Raw genomic sequence first — 25,548 nt, forward strand, 5'->3', positions numbered from 1 at the left:
TTGATGGGGGGGCTCCGGCTACTGTGTATGTTTCTTATGTTATCTATTTGCTCCTGTTCCACACCTCTTCCTGTACTGAGTGTTGAACTGCTGTCTGTGGCCTGTTCTACTTTCAGTAAATTCTGTGTCCTTTCCACTGTAGTCTGTCTGTTTCCCTCCCCACTTGTCTGTTTTTCCACAACTGTTCCGCTCTCCGGGAGGGCCTCAGTTATTGCTACCTCCTGAGACACTACGCTGGTGTTGGTTCTTATAGGTCCTGTACGTCTCTGTCCCTTTCCTCCCGTTCCCTTGCCTGTTTCTTCCGTATCCTTCCCTTTGTCATTCTGTTTCTTTACTTCACTGTAGCCATTTTCTGTTTGTTTTGTTTTCCCTTTTGTCCTGCTCTGTCTGTCCTGTGGAGCCCTAGGTGGTGTGTCTGCTTTCCTATGTACTTGTGCTATTGTTTTAGCTGTCCTACCCGTTCCTACTCTGTTCTGTTCCGTGTTTGTTACTTGTGCGTATGTCCGGTGGCTGTTTGCCAGTCCCAGACAGGTAACTGTTCTAACCCTGTCTTTTTCCTCACTGTTTTCCGTTCGTTTATTAAGACCCAGGATATGTTTCATTCTGATCAATGTTTCTTCTTTTAATTGGTGTCTGTATCTACTTTTTGCCAACTTCACCACCACCTCCCATTCTGCTTCACTGGCTAAGTCAGAAGTGGGTTTTTGTGTGTATATTATGCCTTCATAATGGGCCTGGAGTATATACATGTTACTTTTCATCCAGGCCTCAATTTTTTTTTTTGTACTGTCTGTCACATAATGTTGTTAGGGGATGAAGGTGTAATAAAATGGGTTATTTGGAGCTAGGCATAGGGTTGCAGCAAGGGTTATAGTTGGAGCTTAGGTTTGGATTGGAGCTAGGGTTAGGGTTGACGCTTAGGTTAGGGCTGGAACTAGGGTTACGGCTGGAGTGAGAATTAAGGTTGGAGATAGGGTTAGGGTTTGAGCTTGCGTTATGGTTGGAGCAAGGCTTAGGGCTGGAGCTACGGTTAGGGTTGGAGCTAGGGTAAGAGCTGGATCTATGGATAGGGCAGGAGCTACGGTTAAGGTTGGGGCTAAGGTTTTGGCTGGAGCTGGAGTTAGAGCTTAGGTGAGGGTTTGAGCTAGGGTTAGGGCTGGATCTCAGCACAGAGCTTGGGTTAGGGTTGGAGCTAGGGGTAGCGTTTGCGCTATGATTCGGGTTGGAGCAAGTTTTAGGCTTGGAGCTAGGGTTAGGGTTTGAGCTAGGGTTAAAGTTGGTGCTAGGGATAGGGCTGCAGGTAGGGTTAGGGGAGGAGGAAGGCGAAGGGTTAGAGCTAGTTTTAGGGTTGGAGCTTGGGCTAGGGTTGGAGCTAGGATTAAGGCTGGAACTATACATAGAGCTTGCGTTACGGTGTGAGCTAGGGCTAGGGTCGGAGCAAGTCTTTGGGCGTGAGCTTGGGCTAGGGTTAAGGTTTGAGCTAAGGTTAAGGGTTGGAGCTAAGGTTAGGGTTAGGCTGAGGAGAGTTATGGACTTCGTTTACACAGTTGTATTTTGGTTGCTCTGGCAACATGTGTTCTCTTCCAGGTTGTAACATGTCAGTTTTGTTTTCGGTGTGTTTGTGCATGGTGGAGTGATGCTGATGAATGAAGTGTTGCTGGGAGGTGTGTAAAGGCGATATATGTGTGTGTGTGTGTGTGTGTGTGTGTGTGTGTGTGTGTGTGTGTGTGTGTGTGTTTATGGGGTGTCCAGTTGTGGGAGAGTCGCATGTGTTGTCAGAGAATTTTTTTAGTTTTTTTGTTGCGGAGTAATGTCTCCCCCATGAGTTTGCGCGAGTCTCCTAATTAGTGACCAAATACAAGCTTTATAGCAGAAACTTCACCCTTCTGGCTACACCATAACAGCCTCAACAACTAATTCCAAAATGCATATTCCGCAAGAATAACACCCAGCATAAATAGAAAAGCATACAAACCATATGAAACATTTGTCTATTATAAATATCTCTATCTTACAGTATATAAAAACATTTATCCCCTTACACAGTAAATCACCCCTGTCAAGCTGGTTGTGCCCAAGGACTCCTACCTGGAAATACTCCGAGCGGTTCAGTCCATCTGGTTTGCAATACAGGTTAACCAGCACAAGAAAGATGTTAAACTGCTGAAGGGTAAGCAAAGAAGCTACAGAAATTATCCTTGAAAACTGCAGTAAATGTGTTTACTTTTAACAACCACCTATGTACTTGTCATAGTTTAATTTAAGAAATGTTAATAGTTAAGGACAAACGGATACCGGTAGACCTTTCCCCCAGCACCCAACCTGGTTCAAACAGAAAATGTTAAGTGTAATACTGGACCAAAACAAACGGTGTAACAGCACAAAGTGAAATGCATGTGAACAAGCAGCAGCAACAGCAAGAGTCAGTACTTCACTGATGGTATTTTTGCTGGCATCTTATTGATTCTTTGCTACAAGCATGCCTGTCGCAGCTCAGGATGTGACAGTCAGGGTTGGAGCTAGGGTTAGGGTTGGAACTTTCTGCTTTCTCGGGCTTGTTCTTTTCTGGGGATTTTGCAAACACGTGAACCTTATTCTGTTTTCCGCACTTGACGCAAATGCGTTATCTTTTTTGTCTCCAGCTTTGGGTCACCATGCCCTGTTTCAGTCTCTACTTGTGTATGAGAGCATCAACACAACAGTTTTCTCACCCAGTTTGTCTTTGTTAGTTCCTGCTCCTTCATACAGTGTGCAGCATTACATCTCTCCTTTAGAGAGCGAGGCAGAGCGTGCAGAGCGTCCAGAGCGAGGAGTCGAACACCGGTAGCCGAGACGGCGACTTTCGAAAGACTCAAGTTCCTGTTCGACGTAAGTTCCATTCCGAATGTATCGTCTGACGGCAGAACGCGTATCGCCATCGCTCACGCTGACTCGGACAGATAGGAGCCGTGTGGGAGGCGCACCTGCCCAGGTGAATGTTTCCACTAGTCCCTCCCTGGTCTCACAAGTTGCGTGTTTCTCACAGCCTGGAGTTGGACAATGTTCCATCCCAGGAACGGAGTCCTCTGGCTTCGCAGGCGAGTCCAGGTCTGCTGCTGCACCCCTACTTCCCACTGAGCCAGCGGCGCGAGTCCTTCCTGTACTGCTCGGACTCCGACTATGACCCATCTCCCAGGGCCATGTCCCGCAACTCCTCTCTTACCAGCGAAGGGTAAGAGGCTCCCGCTCCATATCTCTGCACAGTCTCTAAACGCACTGTGTATCTCACAAGCTCACTGACTAGTCCTCGGAACTCACAGCTGCAAACACAACTGGGGCCCCATGTGTGTTCGGAAGTCTTTTTTGTTTGTAAGTCCAAAGTCATTTTTCACCACCAAGTCACAATCCATGGAAGGTTCATTGTTATTGAGGTGTCACTTGATTGATTTGTTGATTGGTTTCTGTAAATGTCTCAGATAGCTATAATAGGTAAAAAAGAAAAAAAAAACTTTTAGAGACATTAATATTTTTATGCACTTCAAGATGTGTTCCAATTGAAAAATGATCCACTTCACCTTTCCTGTTGTTAACCACTTGGCCAGTTTGGGGTCCCGGTGATCCAGAGCCTATTCCAGAAGCACAGAGCCCAAGGCTAGGCAGGGTACACTCTGCATGTGATGACACTCCGTTGCAGAATTTAACAATGACTCAAAATATGACTGAACATTGGTTCATGTGGTGGAAAGAAACAAACTAACTGTACTTAAGAATCACGCGTCTCTTTCTCCTAATGTAATGAACACATTGTATTTTCGCTGGGATGTACGTCGCCTTGGAGAAAAGTGTCTGCTAATTGAATAAATGTAAATAAAAATATGTGACCTTCACAAGTTCCCATTGAATGCCAGTTAATGACTGATTGATTGATCTCATAAGCGTAGGTAACGTTCCTCATCTTGCTGTTGATCGCTGACACTCAGGATCCCCAGGCAGGAGCTGTAAACACTGTGGAAGTGAGCTGAATTCAGGTGGTCCCACACTCTTCTTCCATTTGGCTGCTCTTTACTGCCATCTCTCAGCTCAGAGGGTAAACGCAAGTCATATTTGTTCCTCCACAGATGTTTTTAAAAAACAGTTCAAGAAAAGTGCAATTACAAATTACCTGGAAGATGTTTTTGCCTTTAACGATTTGTGGCTCAGACATCCAAAACCTGAGGCGCCTGTGCGTAAAGTGCTTAGTAATCACTTCTCCTCCAATACTGTGTGTTTCATTCACTGTAACTTTGAAGTCCCATTCTTTGTACCTTCACATGCCATCACCTTCCTCATTCTTGACCTTTCTTTGGACGTTTCTCACACATGCGCTGATGTTCAGAAAGGTCAGTTTGGAGTTCCAAGCTCACCTGAACAGAATGTCTTTGCACTGTGGGAGGAAATTTTATGTACTTTGTTTTATTCACTAATTGTTGTTTGCACGCTTGACTTTTATGTTCTTGTTGTTCCTCTCCTCAGGCTCACAGAAGACTTCATTGTCCCCCCTTTTGCTCAGGTGAGGCTGTTTTGCACACAGAGTTGGTGATCCGAGTCTCTCGGTTCTTGAGCTCTGAATTCCAGCTGGGTTTACCCCTGAGGACAACTCATCCAGCCTAGAGTATCGCTCACAATCAATCATCGGGCTCTCCTCTCTTTCCAGGTTCTGGCAAGTCTGCGATGTGTAAGAAGCAACTTTGCCCTCCTCGCCAACGTCTCATCACCCACGGTCAAGTCGATGTCTCGCTTTCGGTAAAACCTGCCAATCTAAACTGTCACTGCAGTCAGTGAGAACCATGTTACCACCTCCTCTGTGACAGTCTGTGAGTGTGTGAGAGCATGTTTGACAGAGTGTGTGTGAGTAGCATTGTGTCACTGAACTTTGAAAGTATGATTCTTTGTGTGGTTCCTCGAACGTGGTGAAGCTTTTTTTCAATCAGCCTCAAAATAATGTTGCGTTCCCCACAATGGCCAGTAGGTGGCGCTGTTCACATATCCCTGTTGTAATATGCAGGAGGTCTCCACTGGGAATGCAGCAAACCACTCCGAGGACAGTGCTCTCCGGTACCTTTAGTTCGATACCCTTTGCATCGCTCACATTCACACTCGCACTCATCCACACACAAACATCAGCACAGTCATGTGACCTTGATGTTGCCTTCATGTGACCTCACAGAGGAGACCTACCAGCAGCTGGCTTGTGAGACCTTGGAGGAGCTGGACTAGTGCTTGGACCAGCTGGAGACCATCGAAACGCACCGCTCCATCAGCGACGTGGCCTCGACCAAGGTGCAGATCTCACCTGTGCTGACTGACACTCGTACCGCGGCACCGACAACCACCACGTGAGAGTATGTGACAACCCCCCAAACGTGGCCTGCGGTCATCCTTCCACTGTGTGTGTTTTCTCATTCAGACTGCCCCCCATCTGTGCGTAGCGTCACTTAGATTAACACCCAGCTGTGTGTGGTGCGTTTCCCGCTGCTGTCCAGCTGGGCACTCTTTGTGCCCTCTCTTAGAGACGCCCACTGAGTGCTACCGTGTGTGGTGTCTCTCTCCGAGTCTCACTGCTGTAGGATGTATGTCACGTCTCTCCATCTGCTCACCACTGTGGTGTTTTTCCAAAACACCAACACTGATCCTGAACAATGTGAAGATTCGGTTGCCAGGGAAACCTTTTTTCTTGCCATGGAGACTGGTTATGAAATGCTGTGGGTCTGTGAGGATGAGCATGTACAATGGACTTCACAGGGCTGTGTATGTATTCACTGTGAGAGAGAAGGAGCACAAAACAAACACACTCTCTCATCCTGATTGACTCCGCCCACAGTTTAAGCGGATGCTGAACCGAGAGCTCTCCTACCTGTCTGAGATGAGTCGCTCTGGAGTCCAGGTGTCCGAGGACATGTACAGCACATTCCTTGGTGAGTGCAGCTGCTGCACTTGGACAAGGACTCCTGTGACACCAAGCCCACCTGTGCCTGAAAGCTACTCACCTGTCTGCTTATATTTACGCACTCAGACACACATCCTTTCATTTTTACAGCAGTTAATATCTAATATCACGGCTAATATCTTCTGATCAGTTACATTTTTATGCATATAGTTTTCTCTTTTTCTGAACACTGAATGCAACGAAAAGTAGCTTTACTACAAATGCGTGACTTTCCAGAGATTCAATTGGTACTACCTCTGTGGATCATTCCGCCTGCGTTTCCTCTTCCTGTGGTGGCAACAAACGTTTGTTAACTGACTTCTGCACAATTTTTTTTTCATGCTGAGTGGTTCAATGCTCCACTGAAAGTTTAAAAGATGAAGCTAAAAAAAAACACACCTTACTGTGTTTGTGTGTGTGTGTGTGTGTGTGTGTGTGTGTGTAACAACCTCTACTGACCGTACGTATCCATACCTGTCCGCCTCTACTAACCCTACGTACCCATACCTGGTCGCCTCTACTGACTCTACGTACCCGTAGATGTGATATCCCTCAGACAAGCAGAATGAGGTGGAGCTCCTGAGCAGAACTCAGCACCATGTCAGACCAGTGGAGTTGGGCTTTTGTCCCAAGACTCCAGGGCAACTCTGCCTCGATTTGGGGTCCAAACCAAGCATGAAGATGTGTTGGCCCAGGTGAGCTCCAACATTCATGTGTCAATACTAAATAACACACATAGGTAGGTGCTCGTGCACACTGTTATTCACAGAGACGGATACCACTACACATGAGTACACACAGGCACTGAGACATATTAAGTCCAGTATCATGACAGTACTAAAGTGCATCCACCTGGAGGATAAGGTGTGTGTGTGTGTGTGTGTGTGTGTGTGTGTGTGTGTGTGTGTGTCAAACTTGGTGAGCACATTGATTTTTCTCTAATTTCAATTTATTGTGCTTTAACACAGAAACAAACACAGTCTTCGGGTTCTGTGGGACTATTACATTCACTCTGTGACTCCTGTTTCTCACACTTGCATTATTCTTTCAAATTCCTCCTTCACAGAAGGATAGAACATCTGCAGACTTCTCTTGTAACTTGGCACATCTTTCGTTGTACTGCTTGCTGTGGCTGCACTGATGGAGGTGAAGCCGATGCGAGTCATCCGTGGCCGTCTGCTTATTGCGACACTTCCCTGTTTCATCATCCCCTTATGTGATACTTGGAGTTTTTAAATAAATAATTAATTTTTATATCCCAGGACGATATCTCCGTTCATTAGATGCAGGTTACCTTAAAGTACCTGTGATCAATAAGACCTCAGTAGGAGGTCGCGCCTTTAGTTATAGAGCACCTAAACTGTGGAATAGTCTACCAGTTACTGTCAGAAATGCCCCGTCTGTTTCTGTTTTCAAATCCCGACTTAAGACTTATATGTTCACTCAGGCATTCCACCTCATAATGTAATTCGACCTGCCATTGGTTATTTATTTTATCACCTTTACAAAAATGCATTTTAAATTTACTTAAGCAACAAATTACTAACTGTCCTATCTTCTCGTTGCGCACTACCTCGCTACATAAGACCTGAGGAGGCTGGCCAGTGGTGACAAAGGATGATGTCCATCTGCCGTGACAATCGAGACGTTCGATGCCGAGTTGGGGATCCAAGATGCCATTTATCAACATTATAATTACTTGTTAAACACTAGCTTAGAAATTGTTATTTTCTAGAATGCCCAGGAGGGGTGGGCAACCACTGGCCTGTGGACCTCCAGAGTCTGTTTTTCTCCCTCAACCTTCAGCTGGGAGTTTTTGTTCCTTTCCCCGGTGGGAACCAGTAGGTATACTTATAGCTCTATAATAAGTTCTTCATTATGGTAGCCATTAGTTGACTGTCTTCTTCGTTTGTATCAATTTTTCTTGCTGTATGCCTGTGTTAAAGCGCTCTGTGTCACTGCGTGAGAAGAGCGCGCTATAAAAAATAAAAATAATAATAAAAAAATAATAGTGGTGACAGGTGACACTTTTCTAACTTCTCCAGGAACTGGAAAATCTGGATAAATGCAACTTCAACATTTTCACTGTGGCTCAGCTGTCCTGCAACCGGCCACTCAGCTGCATTATGTTTGCCGCCTTCCAGGTAGGTGTGTGTGGAGATTTGCAAGATGACCAAAGGCAGGCCTCAAGTCAACTTGAATGGATGTCCATCTGCTCCAGCTACAATTTTATTTGTATCATTATTGATTTATTTTCTGTTTTTCAGTTGCCAGTTAGTTTTATCAGCATTTACTTATCTGTGCTGATGTACTTCATTTTATGTTCGATATATAAACTGACACACTGTCAAAGTCTGTACTTCAGAGAGAGCAGGATGAGAACGAGCTCCTTCAGCCCCTTGGGATTGCAGTCATCTGTTTCATTCCAACATCTTCAATGGGCTGAGTTTACGTGGCTCTGTGTGTGTTTGCATGGCTGTGAGAAGGAAAGGGGTCTCATGAAGACCTTCCGAATGCCAGAGGATACATTGATGGCCTATGCGATGACCGTAGAGGACCACTACAACGCGAGTGTGTCCTACCACAACAGTCTGCATGGAGCAGATGTCACGCAGTCTACTCATGTCCTGTGCTCCATGCCTGCTCTCAAAGTGCGCAAACATCTCATTAAATGTCAACATTCTGAAGTTGGACAAAAACGCTTTCCAGCACCATACAACAGCAATATGTGCCTTTACACAACAAGCTCCTTTTTTATCTCACAAGTGTCCAGATGTGACTGGTGGACACCTTATTCTTCTATGGCTGTCTAGAGCACTACAGTAGGGACAATCCGCCGTGAACAATGATGTCCGCTACACCACCCGATGTCCTTTCTTTCGTAATCTCTGCTGGGGCAAACACTTTGCCTGCAGTCCATGCGGTATCACACACTTCTAGTTTTTTCACTAGAGTCGTTAGCAGACCAATAGCTTCTTATGAAGAACTGAAACACTCACCAGGAAGGACCTGCAGGCACATGCCATGTTGGTGCATCTTTTAAAGAGGACCCCCTGAATGAACATATCTGAATGTGTTTTGCTCTCTCTCTCTCTCTCTCTCTCTCTCTACCCCCCCCCCCCCCCTCTTTGTTATGCAGTCTTTATTGATCTTGAGATTCTCACTGCTCTCTTTGCAGCTGCCATTCATGATGTGGATCACCCTGGAGTCTCTAAGCAGTTCCTCATCAACACTAGTGAGTCACTGCAGTAGAAAACTGTAACTCTACAATGTGCATAAACAGAGCACAACAAATCAACGCAACAGCAGTGCGATACTGGACTCTGGGCACGACTTTCTTGTAACATATACTGTAAATTACAAGCAAGGACTGCTGACAATACATCATATCAAACCAAAACTCTTGGTGAAGGCTTTAATCGCAGCTGAAAAATGCGTGAGTCAAACAAACCAGACTCCTGTCAAGAGGGTTACTTTGGTAAACTGAAGGATTCAGCCCCAAAAAAAGGAACCAGTGAAACTTCTGGGAATCAGAGTGCCGTCACTTTGGACTCGTAGTGGACTCACACTACTGAAAGATTGGTGGAATAGGGAATAAAGCAATGGACACCCAACTCATTTCACCAAAACACATAGCACAGAACCCAACAGCATATCATGTCTTAAGAGACCAACATCAACCCAGCAAAGGAGGGCAGAGGGCACTGACATGTTCATGAAAGCATTTGTAGATGCTGGTCTGGATTATCTTCTGGTTCAGTTAATTGAAAAACTGTAATTTTCTGCTCCCCGTGTAGGTCCTAGCAACTGGTATGTCTAAACACATGAGTCTGTTAGCCAATCTGAAAACAATGGTAGAGAATAAAAAGGTGACAACTTGAGGAGTGCTGTTACTGGACCATTACACTCACCGCATAGAGGTAAGAACAGACCAGTAGACTGAGGACTATGGTAACCACAGAGAATGAGTATGGGCTTCTATGCTGTAACCTCTTGAGTGTGCTCTATGTGTGCATGGTACCTTTTGGCATCCCCTTCTTTGCAATGGGAGCTTTTTTTTTTTTTTGTTTTCTGCTCCTCAGCTGCTAGCTGGTTCTTCCAAAGAGTTAGCTACAGTTTTTCCTGTTATACTGTATTGTTTCTTGACTTGAAATTTTGTTCAGTGCCCTATGGTGAGAAGAGCACTCTATAAAAATATGTTGAATTGGACGGAATGACACACACACATTTTCAGAATCGCTTGTCCCATACACGGTCACGGGGAACCAGAGCCTAACCCGGCAACACAGGGCGTAAGGCCAGAGAGGGAGGGGACACACCCAGGACAGGACGCCAGTCCGTCGCAAGGCACCCCAAACGGGACTTGAACCCCAGACCCACTGGAGAACAAGACCCAGTCCAACCTACTGCGCCACCGCACCCCCCGCTCAGAACTGAATGAAACAACTTCAAAACTGTTATAAGACTTAAGTAACCATTCTGCTCTTGGTATGTGTATAAAAGTCATTCAGACATTTCATATTTCTGTATTTATATATGTAAATCACAATAACTACTATGCTACGCTATTGTGCTATGCACAATACTGCTATGGTCTTGTACGAGTGTGTGTCTGTATTAGGGTTAATGTGTATAAGGCTGTAATAACCACCGGGATCCTGTGGGGGGGTCTTACTGCAGGTACTGAGGATCATGGTGCACCGTGCATGCCTCAGCAATCCCACGAAGCCACTGGCCGTGTACCACCAGTGCACCGAACGTATCATGGAAAAATTCTTCAGACGGGGACAAAGAGCGCGAACACAGCATGGAGATCAGTGCTATGTGTGAAAGACACACCACATCTGTGGAGAAGAGTCAGGTACAAACGGTGTCTGTGTGTGTAATTCAAATTGTTTAAATATTCAAGATCAAGGAGGGAAAAAGTATATGAACCTCTAGCAAACATGGTAATTAAAGTCAGGGTTTCCAATTAGTGAGATGCCATTCAGGTATGTGTGTCTGAGCTGACCTGTTCTATTAAAGAATTCTTCAATTGGGCTACCTGGCATAGGGGGTGTGGTGGCGCAGTGGGTTGGACCACAGTCCTGCTGTCCGGTGGGTCTGGGGTTCGAGTCCCGCTGGGGGTGCCTTGCGATAGACTGGCGTCCCGTCCTGGGTGTGTCCCCACCCCTTCCGGCCTTACGCCCTGTGTTGCCGGGTAGGCTCCGTGACCCCATGTGGGATGAGTGGTTCTGAAAATGTGTGAGTGTGAGAGATGCGAAATGAATGATCTTGGTGTATTTTGTAGCGTGCGTCCGCCCCATGGAGCTACTACTAGAATCAAACTGGTGCGGGAGGCAGGCACTGCGGGGTTAAAGGAATGTGCTCTTCTAATATTCGACGCGTACGTGATCGTGTCTTTCACTAGCAGTCTTAACAAAGACGCTCCAGACAATACAAGACACATGCAACTATGTACACACATAAACACTAATATCAACTGTTTACACGACGGATACTGGTACAACTGACTCCCCTCAGCTCAGTGCCATTAACAGTATATCATCATCATAATGACATGTGTTGCTTAGGATGCTCTCTCTCTGCTCTCTCTGGTACCAAGGCCGGGTTAACTTAATGTAAGCTCTGCGATGCACTTGTTGCAACATATCATGATGAATAGCAAAGCTCAAAACGTGAAGGCGAGACCAAAGGGCTCAGAGAAACTAAGTCTGTTGAAATGAGTGAGAAAAATTTCTCAGTTCATAGTAATTAGTTTTGCCGCGTTGAGCAGAGGCAGCTCTGAATGGATTGAGGAGCACAGACACTGAGTCAAGTGGACACACCAGTCAAGGCAGAATAAAACAGGGATAAGTTAATCCTAAATTAGTTAGTAGGTTAACGTTTTTTAGTTCTGTTTTGTGCTCTGCTTTCATCAGAAATTCTAATGTACTATGAGTACTACAAGCATTTTGTCTGTGTGATTAGCTCAGCTTTGAAAGCATAATTTCTGAATGCTGAACGTTATTTCATAATTGCTCATCACAGAAATATCACACTCGCTAAAAAATATTCCACCAGTGAATTAAGAAATAAGTTAATAAATTATTACTGAAAATTAAGTATGTTCTCTCCTAAACTGGCATTTGTTGCATATTTCATATGTAAAATAATGAAAATTTGCACTTAACATCTTCACAAATAAGTTTGTAGTGATCTGATCTGAGCCGCAGGCATGTGTTCTGTGTAGACACAAGTTTTGGTCATTATTGGACAACTAAATTTTCTTTGCCAACAGGCTTGTCATTTAGCTAATTTCTGTTCATTTTTTATTTATTTTAACTGCAGGTTCTTCTCATGTCTGATCTTGGTGTGCTGTGGAACAGAACTTAACTTTTTGGGGACCCCATATTGTTTTGGTAAGTGCATTTAACAAACACTTAAAAGCTATACTGATGGCAGCAGTATTTCAGCAGTCATTCAATTTAAACAATGATTTAAACCACAACTGCATAGATCTGCAACAGCTAATTGTGTGGTATCCATTTTTTCTTTTTTACTGGTACCATGGTTATGGTACGGTAAATGACCATACAAAAAAGTTAAGCTGAAGGGAAAATATATAGGGAAGAAGGAGGAGCTTGACACCGGTAGGTCGTCATCTTGTAATTCACACTGAAGAGCTGTTACATTCATGCTGACAAAAGTACTGGTACACATTTCTTTCACTTTCTTCATCTTTCAGCTTCTTGCTAGATGTGGTTCTGTGTCTTTGGTTTTCCTATAGAATAATAATGACTAATTGCAGCAGAGTCAACCTGCCACAGGTCATGTGTCGCCAGCCTAACTCTTCATGTTTTCAGTGAACTGTTGGGATTTTAGTTCTGTTTACTCAGGATCATATGAGATTCCATCATGGCCAAAAGTATTTTGTTACATTGAACAGATTGCAGGGGGTGCGGTGGCGCAGTGGGTTGGACCACAGTCCTGCTCTCCAGTGGGTCTGGGGTTCGAGTCCCGCTTGGGGTGCCTTGCGGCGGACTGGCGTCCCGTCCTGGGTGTGTTCCCTCCCCCTCTGGCCTTACGCCCCTGTGTTCCCGGGTAGGCTCCGGTTCCCCGTGACCCCGTATGGGACGAGCGGTTCTGAAAATGTGTGTGTGTGTGTGAACAGATTGCATTTATTTCACTTCGTACGGCTTTATGTAATCAAAGGTGATGCGGATCTCCGTGCCCCAGAGATCATCACTAATGTTTCATTTTTTGTCCCTTTTCTCTCTTTGTTGTTTGTCTAGTTTATGTGGCAGTGTAAAGACTGTGGCACTGAGTGTCTAGGGCCTAGGCAATCAGAACTTCTTAAACATTACAGACTAAAACGTGGTCATTTCAGAAAAGGCCATCGTATTAAATGTGTATATCCTGATTGTCTATGTATTTATAAGACTTGGAATTCACTCTTGACACACTTGTCGAGGAATCACGCCAATACCTTAACGCACTCTGATATAGTTACGACATTCTCCTGTCATGCATGTGGCCCTAGTGAATTTGGAACAGAACATGACTATTTTGTGCACATAAGTCATCATCTGAAAAACAATGAGACAGTCACTTGTATGTTTAAAGGCTGTCAATACATTTACATTCATTCGCTTAGCAGATGCTTTTCTCCACAACGAGCATTGTGTAATGTACTAGCCCACACACCTTATTCACCAAGGTGGCCGCACTGCTAGATACACTACTTACAAGGAGCTACTCATCCATGCATCAGTGAAACACACACTCTGAGATACTCACATTCAAGTCGCATAAAGGTCGGAAGCACAGCTTACGTTACATTAACTGTAAAAGGACAGCAGTCCTCAAAGCACTTTGCTTCTATTTAGGTGAGAATGATGGACCTCTTGTTCAGGAGTATGTGGTAAGTCAGTATCACATGTACTGTTTTCTATTCAAGAAAATGTTTTATGATTTAATGTCGCTTGCCCACTAATCATTACAAGCTGTTGTGTCAGCACCAATAACTTTGGTTCAAAACTCTTGAATAGGTAGAAAAAATAGCTTTCACAATGTTATAAAGAGAGATGCTTCTGTTATTTAGCCTATCTTCATTGATATAAGTGGGGTGGTCAAAATAATAGAAACGCATGTAAGTAAATCCAATATAATTTAACAGCACCACGAACTGCAGCCTCCAAAATTACGATACAGCTGAATTACCACCTCTTTGAAAGTTTGAATAAAAATTAAACATTATAACCATAATGAAAGTAGTATTTCATAACCATTGTATTAAACTGCATTGCTTTTAGCTAAATGTACCGAAGAAACTGACAACTGAGTGTATATATAAGGCGTTGATACACACGTAATACTTGTTAGTAGGAGACATTCTTTATCGGTTTGTCTTTGCAAAAAAGACTTGATAGGAAGAGATATACACAATATCACCAGATTTATCTTTAGGGGTTCATAGGTATGTGAGCAAGTGTATGTAATTAACATTAAAATAATTGCATGAATACATGCATTCTGTTTTCTCCTGTTATATTTAAATCTACAGGACATTAATGGAGATGACATCCTAAGAGACCTGCAAAAATCTACAACGGGCATATATGTCGTCAACAAGGAGGGTGCAGAAACTGGACATTATGATGATATTGGCATTCGTTGAAGGAGCTGTCATTCTGGAGAACACAAGATCTGTACCCTGAGCTTCTGCAATGATGCTTGGAGTCATCTATGCACTGAACATGGCTTACTCCAAACATCTGAAGTACTACTATGAATTTATTCAAAAAGTGCTCTTTCGGATGGATAGTGAAAGGCGGTCCCCCAGAATCCTTGGTTTAAAGAACAAAATCAGTGCTGGACTGTAAGATTTTGTCAGCCGCACCCTATAAAGCTGCAGTGATATTTATGTTTTTTTGCTGGGGGGTGAGAGAGAACATGTGAAATGCAGTTTCAGAAGATCTTGTAAACTGAAGAACAAATTGGAAAAAAATAAATATTTAAAGGTATCCTAGGAAAAGAGGTGCGGTGGTGCAGTGGCGCAGTGGGTTGGACCGCAGTCCTGCCCTCCAGGGGGTCTGGGGTTCGAGTCCCACTTGGGGTGCCTTACGACGGACTGGCGTCCCGTCTTGGGGATGTCCCCTCCCCCTCTGGCCTTAAGCCCTGTTACCGGGTTTGTCTCCGGTTCCCTGCGACCCTGTAGGGGACGAGTGGTTCTGAAAGTGCGTGCGTGCTAGGGATTTTGAGGACTATTCATTACAAATGAAAATTTGTGTTGTTTCTGTTGATAGTGGTCAGGAATGGTGCTGTTACTTTTTGTTAATGGTACTGGTGCATTTTATTTTAAGATCTTAAGCCAATCAAGGGTTGAGAAACTGACTTGCGTTACAGGCACTCTTGTTTCTGAGAAAAAAACTTGTGTTACGTGCGGTCACAGATCATGACTGACAAAAGCATTCGGATTTGTCAGCGAGTAATTTATTTTTATGTTTTCATTGCTTAGTAGTATCTGAGCATCATATTTCATTTTTCTCCACTGTGAAAGATTCTTTTATTTTCTATAGAAGATTTTATGTAAGTCAGCTAAGGGTTTCAATTAATGCAAGTGATACTTGTTGAAGAAAGTATACTGTATGTTTTCTGCAGTCTTGGTTTATTAGACTTCACTATGACAGATGTTTCTGAATTGCTTAATTCAAGTGCCACAAAGTCACAGTTGTTAAAATATACTGTTTCCTTTATTTGTCTGAATATTTAGTCTATTGAAAGTTAAGCTAATAATGGCTAGAAATGTTTAATTAGATGTAAAAATGTAAAAATCTAACAATTGATTTGAATTAGAGTAAACTGTACTTAAAATGGTTAAGCTAAAAATAAAAATAAAATAGAGTAGATCTTACTTGAAAACATTAAGTACAGTCAACTTAAAAATGTCTGGATTTAGACACGTTTATATCGTGCATCCCTTTGATATAATAAAATTGAGTAAATTCAACATATCATTTTTTTCAGCTTATTTACAGCACAGGGGCGTGGTGCCTCAGCGGGCTTGGCCGGGTTCGAAGCGTTCGAGTGCAGAGGCTCCACTGTAGTTGTCATGTACTCTACTGCGTATTATAAATATACTGCAGTGTCTACACGTTTAAGTTCTTGGAAAAAATGTGAACTTTTGTTAAAAAATGCATTTACAGCAGGCCAGGGGCATGGTGCCTCAGCGGGCTTTGCCGGGTCCGATAAGTACGAGTTCCGAAGCGGTCGAATTCCAAAGAGGTCAAGTGCCGAAGCGATCGAGTGCCGAGGCTCCACTGTAGTTGCCATGTACTGTACTGTGTATTAAAAATATACTGCAATGTATACATGTTTAAGTTCTTGGAAAAAATGTCAACTTTTGTTAAAAAATCCATTTACAGCACGCCGGGGGCGTGATGCCTCAGCGGGCTTGGCCGGGTCTGATGAGTACGAGTTTCGAATCGGTCGAGTTCCGAAGCGGTCGAGTGCTGAGGCCTCAGTGTAGTTGTTATTTACTGCACTGTGTATTATAAATATACTGCAATGCATACACGTTTAAGTTCTTGGAAGAAATATGAACTTTTTTAAAAAATCCATTCACAGCACGCTGGGGGCATGGTGCCTCAAGGGAACTGGCCGGGTCCGATGAGTACGGGGTCCGATGAGTACGAATTCCGAAGCGTTCAAGTGCCAAGGCTCCGCTGTAGATGCCATGTACTGTACTGTAGGCTGGACCTAGGGTTAGAGTTCGAGCTAGGGTAAGTGCTGGAGCCAGGCGGAGGGTTTCAGCTTTTTTGTGGGGCTGGCGCGATGGTTTGCGCAGCAGCAAGAGTTCAGCTGGGAGCTAAGGTTAGGGCTGGAGGTAGGGTTAAGGCTGGGTCCTGGGCTATGGCTGGAGATGGGGTTAAGGCTGGAGCTAGGGTTAGGGTTTGAGGTAGGGTAAGTGCTGGAGCCAGGCTAAGGGTTTCAGCTTTTTGTGGGGCCGGTGCTGTGGTTTGCACAGCAGCTAGAGTTCAGCTGGGAGCTAGGGTTAGGGCTGGAGGTAGGGTTAGGGCTGTGGCCGGGGCAATGGCTGGAGATAGGGTTAAGGCCGGAGCTAGGGTTAGGGTTTGAGCTAGGGTAAGTGCAGGAGCCAGGCGAAGGGTTTCACCTTTTTTTTTGGGGCCGGCGCTGTGGTTTGCGCAGCAGCTAGAGTTCAGCTGGGAGCTAGGGTTAGGGTTGGAGGTCGGGTTAAGGCTCCAGCTTCGCCTATGGCTGGAGATAGGGTTAAGGCTGGAGCTAGTGTTAGGGTTCGAGCTGGGGTAAGTGCTGAAGCCAGGCTAAGGGTTTCAGCTTTTTTTGCGGCCGACGTAATGGTTTGCGCAGCAGCTAGAGTTCAGCTGGGAGCAAGGGTTAGGGCTGGAGGTCGGGTTAAGGCTGGGTCCTGGGCTATGGCTGGAGCTAGGGTTAGGGTTAGAGAATGGTAAGTGTTGGAGCCCAGCTAAGGGCTTCGGCTTTTTTTGGGGGCCGGCGCTGTGGTTTGCGCAGCAGCTAGAGTTCAGCTGGGAGCTAGGGTTAGGGCTGGAGCCTGGGCAATGGCTGGAGGTAGGGTTATGGCTGGAGCTAGGGTTAGGGTTCGGGCTGGGACAAGTGCTGGAGCCCAGCTAAGGGTTTCAGCTTATTGCAGGGACAGCGTTGTGGCTTGCGGAGCAGGCGGAATTCAGCTGGGAGCTAGGGTTAGGGATGGAGGTCGGGTTAAGGCTGGAGCCTGGGCAATGGCTGGAGATAGGGTTCGGGATTGAGCTAGGGTAAGTGCTGGAGCCAGGCCAAGGGTTTCAGCTTTTTGTGGGGCCGATGCTGTTGTTTGCGCAGCAGCTAGAGTTCAGCTGGGAGCTAGGGTTAGGGCTGGAGGTAGGGTTTAGGTTTTGTTCTGGACTATAGCTGGAGGTAGGGTTATGGCTGGAGCAAGGGTTCGGGATTGAGCTACAGTAAGTGCTGGAGCCAGGCTAATGGTTTCAGGTTTTTGTGGGGCCAGCGCTGTGGTTTGCGCAGCAGCTAGAGTTCAGCTGGGAGCTAGGGTTAATGCTGGAAATATGGTTAATGCCCCAGCTTGCCCTATGGCTGGAGAAAGGGTTATGGCTGGAGCTAGGGTTAGGGTTATAGAATGGTAAGTGCTGGAGACCGGCTCAGGGTTTCAGCTTTTTGCGGGGCCGGCGCTGTGGCTTGTGCAGCAGCCGGATTTCAGCTGGGAGCTTGGGATAGGGGTGGAGGTCGGGTTAATTCTGGGTCCTGGGCTATGGCTGGAGGTAGGGTTATGGCTGGAGATAGGGTTAAGGTTAGAGAATGGTAAGTGCTGGAGACCGGCTAAGGGTTTCGGCTTTTTGCAGGGCCGGCGCTGTGGCTTGCGCAGCAGCTGGATTTCAGCTGGGAGCTAGGGTTAGGGATGGAGGTCTGGTTAAGGCTGGAGCCCAGGCTATGGCTGGAGGTAGGTTAATGGCTCTAGCTAGGGTTAGGGTTCGGGCTGGGACAAGTGTTGGCCAGGTCCGATCAGTACGAGTTTCAAGGCGGTCGAGTTTCAAAGCAGGCGAGCACAGAGGTTCCATTTAAGTTGCTACGTACGGTGCTGTGTATTATAAATGTACTGCAAAGTGTACACGTTTAAGTCCTTAAATAAAATGTGAACTTTTATTAAGAAATCCAAATACGCCGGGTGCGTGGTGCCGCAGTAGACGTGGCCAGGTCCGATCAGTACGAGTTTCAAGGCGGTCGGGTTTCAAAGCAGGCGAGCGCAGAGGCTCCATTTAAGGTGCTACGTACGGTGCTGTGTATTATAAATGTACTGCAAAGTATACACGTTTAAGTCCTTAAATAAAAGGTGAACTTTTATTAAGAAATCCAAGCACACCGGGTGCGTGGTGCCTCAACCGGCTTGGCCAGGTCCGATCAGTACGAGTTTCAAGGCGGTCGAATTTCAAGGCGGTCGATTATCAAAGCGGTGGAGGGCAGAGGCTCCATTTAAGTTGCTACGTACGGTGCTGTGTATTATGAATGTACTGCAAAGCACAGACGTTTAAGTCATTAAATAAAAGGTGAACTTTATTAAGAAATCCAAGCACGCCGGGTGCGTGTTGCCTCAGGGGGCGTGGCCAGCTCCGATGAGTACGAGTTTCAAGGCGGTCGGGTTCAAAGCAGGCGAGCGCAGAGGCTCCATTTAAGGTGCTACGTACGGTGCTGTGTATTATAAATGTACTGCAAAGTATACACGTTTAAGTCCTTAAATAAAATGTGAACTTTCATTAAGAAATCCATTCACAGCGCGCCGGGTGCGTGGTGCCTCAGGGGGCGTGGCCAGGTCCGATCAGTACGATTTTCAAGGCGGTCGGGTTTCAAAGAAGGCGAGCGCAGAGGCTCCATTTAAGTTGCCATTTACTGTGCTGTGTATTATAAATGTACTGCAAAGTATACACGTTTAAGTCCGTAAATAAAAGGTGAACTTTTATTAAGAAATCCAAGCACGCCGGGTGCGTGGTGCCTCAGCAAGCGTGGCCAGCTCCGATGAGTACGAGTTTCAAGGCGGTCGGGTTTCAAAGCAGGCGAGCGCAGAGGCTCCATTTAAGTTGCTGCGTACGGTGCTGTGTATTATAAATGTACTGCAAAGCACACAGGTTTAAGTCCTTAAATAAAAGGTGAACTTGTATTAAGAAATCCAAGCACGCCGGGTGCGTGGTGCCTCAGCAAGCGTGGACAGCTCCGATGAGTACGAGTTTCAAGGCGGTCGGGTTTCAAAGCAGGCGAGCGCAGAGGCTCCATTTAAGTTGCCATTTACTGTGCTGTGTATTATAAATGTACTGCAAAGTATACACGTTTAAGTCCTTAAATAAAAGGTGAACTTTTATTAAGAAATCCAAGCACGCCGGGTGCGTGGTGCCTGAGCAAGCGTGGCCAGCTCCGATTAGTACGAGTTTCAAGACGGTCGGGTTTCAAAGCAGGCGAGCGCAGAGGCTCCATTTAAGGTGCTACGTACGGTGCTGTGTATTATAAATGTACTGCAAAGTATACACGTTTAAGTCCTTAAATAAAAGGTGAACTTTTATTAAGAAATCCAAGCACGCCGGGTGCGTGGTGCCTGAGCAAGCGTGGCCAGCTCCGATCAGTACGAGTTTCAAGACGGTCGGGTTTCAAAGCAGGCGAGCGCAGAGGCTCCATTTAAGTTGCCATTTACGGTGCTGTGTATTATAAATGTACTGCAAAGTATACACGTTTAAGTCCTTAAATAAAAGGTGAACTTTTATTAAGAAATCCAAGCACGCCGGGTGCGTGGTGCCTCAGCAAGCGTGGCCAGCTCCGATCAGTACGAGTTTCAAGACGGTCGGGTTTCAAAGCAGGCGAGCGCAGAGGCTCCATTTAAGTGCCATTTACGGTGCTGTGTATTATAAATGTACTGCAAAGTATACACGTTTAAGTCCTTAAATAAAAGGTGAACTTTTATTAAGAAATCCAAGCACGCCGGGTGCCTGGTGCCTCAGCAAGCGTGGCCAGCTCCGATCAGTACGAGTTTCAAGACGGTCGGGTTTCAAAGCAGGCGAGCGCAGAGGCTCCATTTAAGGTGCTGCGTACGGTGCTGTGTATTATAAATGTACTGCAAGTATACACGTTTAAGTCCTTAAATAAAAGGTGAACTTTTATTAAGAAATCCAAGCACGCCGGGTGCGTGGTGCCTCAGGGAGCGTGGCCAGCTCCGATCAGTACGAGTTTCAAGACGGTCGGGTTTCAAAGCAGGCGAGCGCAGAGGCTCCATTTAAGGTTGCCATTTACGGTGCTGTGTATTATAAATGTACTGCAAAGTATACACGTTTAAGTCCTTAAATAAAAGGTGAACTTTTATTAAGAAATCCAAGCACGCCGGGTGCGTGGTGCCTGAGCAAGCGTGGCCAGCTCCGATCAGTACGAGTTTCAAGACGGTCGGGTTTCAAAGCAGGCGAGCGCAGAGGCTCCATTTAAGTTGCCATTTACGGTGCTGTGTATTATAAATGTACTGCAAAGTATACACGTTTAAGTCCTTAAATAAAAGGTGAACTTTTATTAAGAAATCCAAGCACGCCGGGTGCGTGGTGCCTCAGGGGGCGTGGCCAGCTCCGATCAGTACGAGTTTCAAGACGGTCGGGTTTCAAAGCAGGCGAGCGCAGAGGCTCCATTTAAGTTGCCATTTACGGTGCTGTGTATTATAAATGTACTGCAAAGTATACACGTTTAAGTCCTTAAATAAAAGGTGAACTTTTATTAAGAAATCCAAGCACGCCGGGTGCGTGGTGCCTCAGGCAAGCGTGGCCAGCTCCGATCAGTACGAGTTTCAAGACGGTCGGGTTTCAAAGCAGGCGAGCGCAGAGGCTCCATTTAAGGTGCTACGTACGGTGCTGTGTATTATAAATGTACTGCAAAGTATACACGTTTAAGTCCTTAAATAAAAGGTGAACTTTTATTAAGAAATCCAAGCACGCCGGGTGCGTGGTGCCTGAGCAAGCGTGGCCAGCTCCGATCAGTACGAGTTTCAAGACGGTCGGGTTTCAAAGCAGGCGAGCGCAGAGGCTCCATTTAAGTTGCCATTTACGGTGCTGTGTATTATAAATGTACTGCAAAGTATACACGTTTAAGTCCTTAAATAAAAGGTGAACTTTTATTAAGAAATCCAAGCACGCCGGGTGCGTGGTGCCTGAGCAAGCGTGGCCAGCTCCGATCAGTACGAGTTTCAAGACGGTCGGGTTTCAAAGCAGGCGAGCGCAGAGGCTCCATTTAAGGTGCTACGTACGGTGCTGTGTATTATAAATGTACTGCAAAGTATACACGTTTAAGTCCTTAAATAAAAGGTGAACTTTTATTAAGAAATCCAAGCACGCCGGGTGCGTGGTGCCTGAGCAAGCGTGGCCAGCTCCGATCAGTACGAGTTTCAAGACGGTCGGGTTTCAAAGCAGGCGAGCGCAGAGGCTCCATTTAAGGTGCTACGTACGGTGCTGTGTATTATAAATGTACTGCAAAGTATACACGTTTAAGTCCTTAAATAAAAGGTGAACTTTTATTAAGAAATCCAAGCACGCCGGGTGCGTGGTGCCTCAGCAAGCGTGGCCAGCTCCGATCAGTACGAGTTTCAAGACGGTCGGGTTTCAAAGCAGGCGAGCGCAGAGGCTCCATTTAAGGTGCTACGTACGGTGCTGTGTATTATAAATGTACTGCAAAGTATACACGTTTAAGTCCTTAAATAAAAGGTGAACTTTTATTAAGAAATCCAAGCACGCCGGGTGCGTGGTGCCTCAGGGGCGTGGCCAGCTCCGATCAGTACGAGTTTCAAGACGGTCGGGTTTCAAAGCAGGCGAGCGCAGAGGCTCCATTTAAGTTGCCATTTACGGTGCTGTGTATTATAAATGTACTGCAAAGTATACACGTTTAAGTCCTTAAATAAAAGGTGAACTTTTATTAAGAAATCCAAGCACGCCGGGTGCGTGGTGCCTGAGCAAGCGTGGCCAGCTCCGATCAGTACGAGTTTCAAGACGGTCGGGTTTCAAAGCAGGCGAGCGCAGAGGCTCCATTTAAGGTGCTACGTACGGTGCTGTGTATTATAAATGTACTGCAAAGTATACACGTTTAAGTCCTTAAATAAAAGGTGAACTTTTATTAAGAAATCCAAGCACGCCGGGTGCGTGGTGCCTCAGGCAAGCGTGGCCAGCTCCGATCAGTACGAGTTTCAAGACGGTCGGGTTTCAAAGCAGGCGAGCGCAGAGGCTCCATTTAAGTTGCCATTTACGGTGCTGTGTATTATAAATGTACTGCAAAGTATACACGTTTAAGTCCTTAAATAAAAGGTGAACTTTTATTAAGAAATCCAAGCACGCCGGGTGCGTGGTGCCTGAGCAAGCGTGGCCAGCTCCGATCAGTACGAGTTTCAAGACGGTCGGGTTTCAAAGCAGGCGAGCGCAGAGGCTCCATTTAAGGTGCTACGTACGGTGCTGTGTATTATAAATGTACTGCAAAGTATACACGTTTAAGTCCTTAAATAAAAGGTGAACTTTTATTAAGAAATCCAAGCACGCCGGGTGCGTGGTGCCTGAGCAAGCGTGGCCAGCTCCGATCAGTACGAGTTTCAAGACGGTCGGGTTTCAAAGCAGGCGAGCGCAGAGGCTCCATTTAAGGTGCTCAGTACGGTGCTGTGTATTATAAATGTACTGCAAAGTATACACGTTTAAGTCCTTAAATAAAAGGTGAACTTTTATTAAGAAATCCAAGCACGCCGGGTGCGTGGTGCCTGAGCAAGCGTGGCCAGCTCCGATCAGTACGAGTTTCAAGACGGTCGGGTTTCAAAGCAGGCGAGCGCAGAGGCTCCATTTAAGTTGCCATTTACGGTGCTGTGTATTATAAATGTACTGCAAAGTATACACGTTTAAGTCCTTAAATAAAAGGTGAACTTTTATTAAGAAATCCAAGCACGCCGGGTGCGTGGTGCCTCAGCAAGCGTGGCCAGCTCCGATCAGTACGAGTTTCAAGACGGTCGGGTTTCAAAGCAGGCGAGCGCAGAGGCTCCATTTAAGGTGCTACGTACGGTGCTGTGTATTATAAATGTACTGCAAAGTATACACGTTTAAGTCCTTAAATAAAAGGTGAACTTTTATTAAGAAATCCAAGCACGCCGGGTGCGTGGTGCCTCAGGGGGCGTGGCCAGCTCCGATCAGTACGAGTTTCAAGACGGTCGGGTTTCAAAGCAGGCGAGCGCAGAGGCTCCATTTAAGGTGCTACGTACGGTGCTGTGTATTATAAATGTACTGCAAAGTATACACGTTTAAGTCCTTAAATAAAAGGTGAACTTTTATTAAGAAATCCAAGCACGCCGGGTGCGTGGTGCCTGAGCAAGCGTGGCCAGCTCCGATCAGTACGAGTTTCAAGACGGTCGGGTTTCAAAGCAGGCGAGCGCAGAGGCTCCATTTAAGGTGCTACGTACGGTGCTGTGTATTATAAATGTACTGCAAAGTATACACGTTTCAGTCCTTAAATAAAAGGTGAACTTTTATTAAGAAATCCAAGCACGCCGGGTGCGTGGTGCCTGAGCAAGCGTGGCCAGCTCCGATCAGTACGAGTTTCAAGACGGTCGGGTTTCAAAGCAGGCGAGCGCAGAGGCTCCATTTAAGGTGCCATTTACGGTGCTGTGTATTATAAATGTACTGCAAAGTATACACGTTTCAGTCCTTAAATAAAAGGTGAACTTTTATTAAGAAATCCAAGCACGCCGGGTGCGTGGTGCCTGAGCAAGCGTGGCCAGCTCCGATCAGTACGAGTTTCAAGACGGTCGGGTTTCAAAGCAGGCGAGCGCAGAGGCTCCATTTAAGGTGCTACGTACGGTGCTGTGTATTATAAATGTACTGCAAAGTATACACGTTTAAGTCCTTAAATAAAAGGTGAACTTTTATTAAGAAATCCAAGCACGCCGGGTGCGTGGTGCCTCAGCAAGCGTGGCCAGCTCCGATCAGTACGAGTTTCAAGACGGTCGGGTTTCAAAGCAGGCGAGCGCAGAGGCTCCATTTAAGGTGCTACGTACGGTGCTGTGTATTATAAATGTACTGCAAAGTATACACGTTTAAGTCCTTAAATAAAAGGTGAACTTTTATTAAGAAATCCAAGCACGCCGGGTGCGTGGTGCCTCAGCAAGCGTGGCCAGCTCCGATCAGTACGAGTTTCAAGACGGTCGGGTTTCAAAGCAGGCGAGCGCAGAGGCTCCATTTAAGGTGCTACGTACGGTGCTGTGTATTATAAATGTACTGCAAAGTATACACGTTTAAGTCCTTAAATAAAAGGTGAACTTTTATTAAGAAATCCAAGCACGCCGGGTGCGTGGTGCCTCAGGGGGCGTGGCCAGCTCCGATCAGTACGAGTTTCAAGACGGTCGGGTTTCAAAGCAGGCGAGCGCAGAGGCTCCATTTAAGGTGCTGCGTACGGTGCTGTGTATTATAAATGTACTGCAAAGTATACACGTTTAAGTTCTTAAATAAAAGGTGAACTTTTATTAAGAAATCCAAGCACGCCGGGTGCGTGGTGCCTGAGCAAGCGTGGCCAGCTCCGATCAGTACGAGTTTCAAGACGGTCGGGTTTCAAAGCAGGCTGAGCGCCAGAGGCTCCATTTAAGTTGCCATTTACGGTGCTGTGTATTATAAATGTACTGCCAAAGTATACACGTTTAAGTCCTTAAATAAAAGGTGAACTTTTATTAAGAAATCCAAGCACGCGGTTGTGCGTGGTTGCCTGAGCAAGCGTGGCCAGCTCCGATCCAGTACGAGTTTCAAGCGGTCGGGTTTTCAAAGCAGGCGAGCGCAGAGGCTCCACTTTAAGGTGCTACGTACGGTGCTGTGTATTATAAATGTACTGCAAAGTATACACGTTTCAGTCCTTAAATAAAAGGTGAACTTTTATTAAGAAATCCAAGCACCGCCGGGTGCGTGGTGCCTCAGCAGCGTGGCCAGCTCCGATCAGTACGAGTTTCAAGACGGTCGGGTTTCAAAGCAGGCGAGCGCAGAGGCTCCATTTAAGGTGCTGCGTACGGTGCTGTGTATTATAAATGTACTGCAAAGTATACACGTTTCAGT

The 25,548-nt window shown here is 45.8% G+C and overlaps 1 pseudogene; it reads left to right on the forward strand.

Annotated features, from left to right (window-relative positions):
* Window positions 1–2,479: 2,479 nt before the first annotated feature.
* Window positions 2,480–9,196, forward strand: LOC114909079 (cAMP-specific 3',5'-cyclic phosphodiesterase 4A-like; annotated as a pseudogene).
* Window positions 9,197–25,548: the final 16,352 nt, after the last annotated feature.

Source organism: Scleropages formosus, chromosome 2, assembly GCF_900964775.1.
Source record: "Scleropages formosus chromosome 2, fSclFor1.1, whole genome shotgun sequence".
In the NCBI taxonomy this organism is placed as follows: domain Eukaryota; kingdom Metazoa; phylum Chordata; class Actinopteri; order Osteoglossiformes; family Osteoglossidae; genus Scleropages; species Scleropages formosus.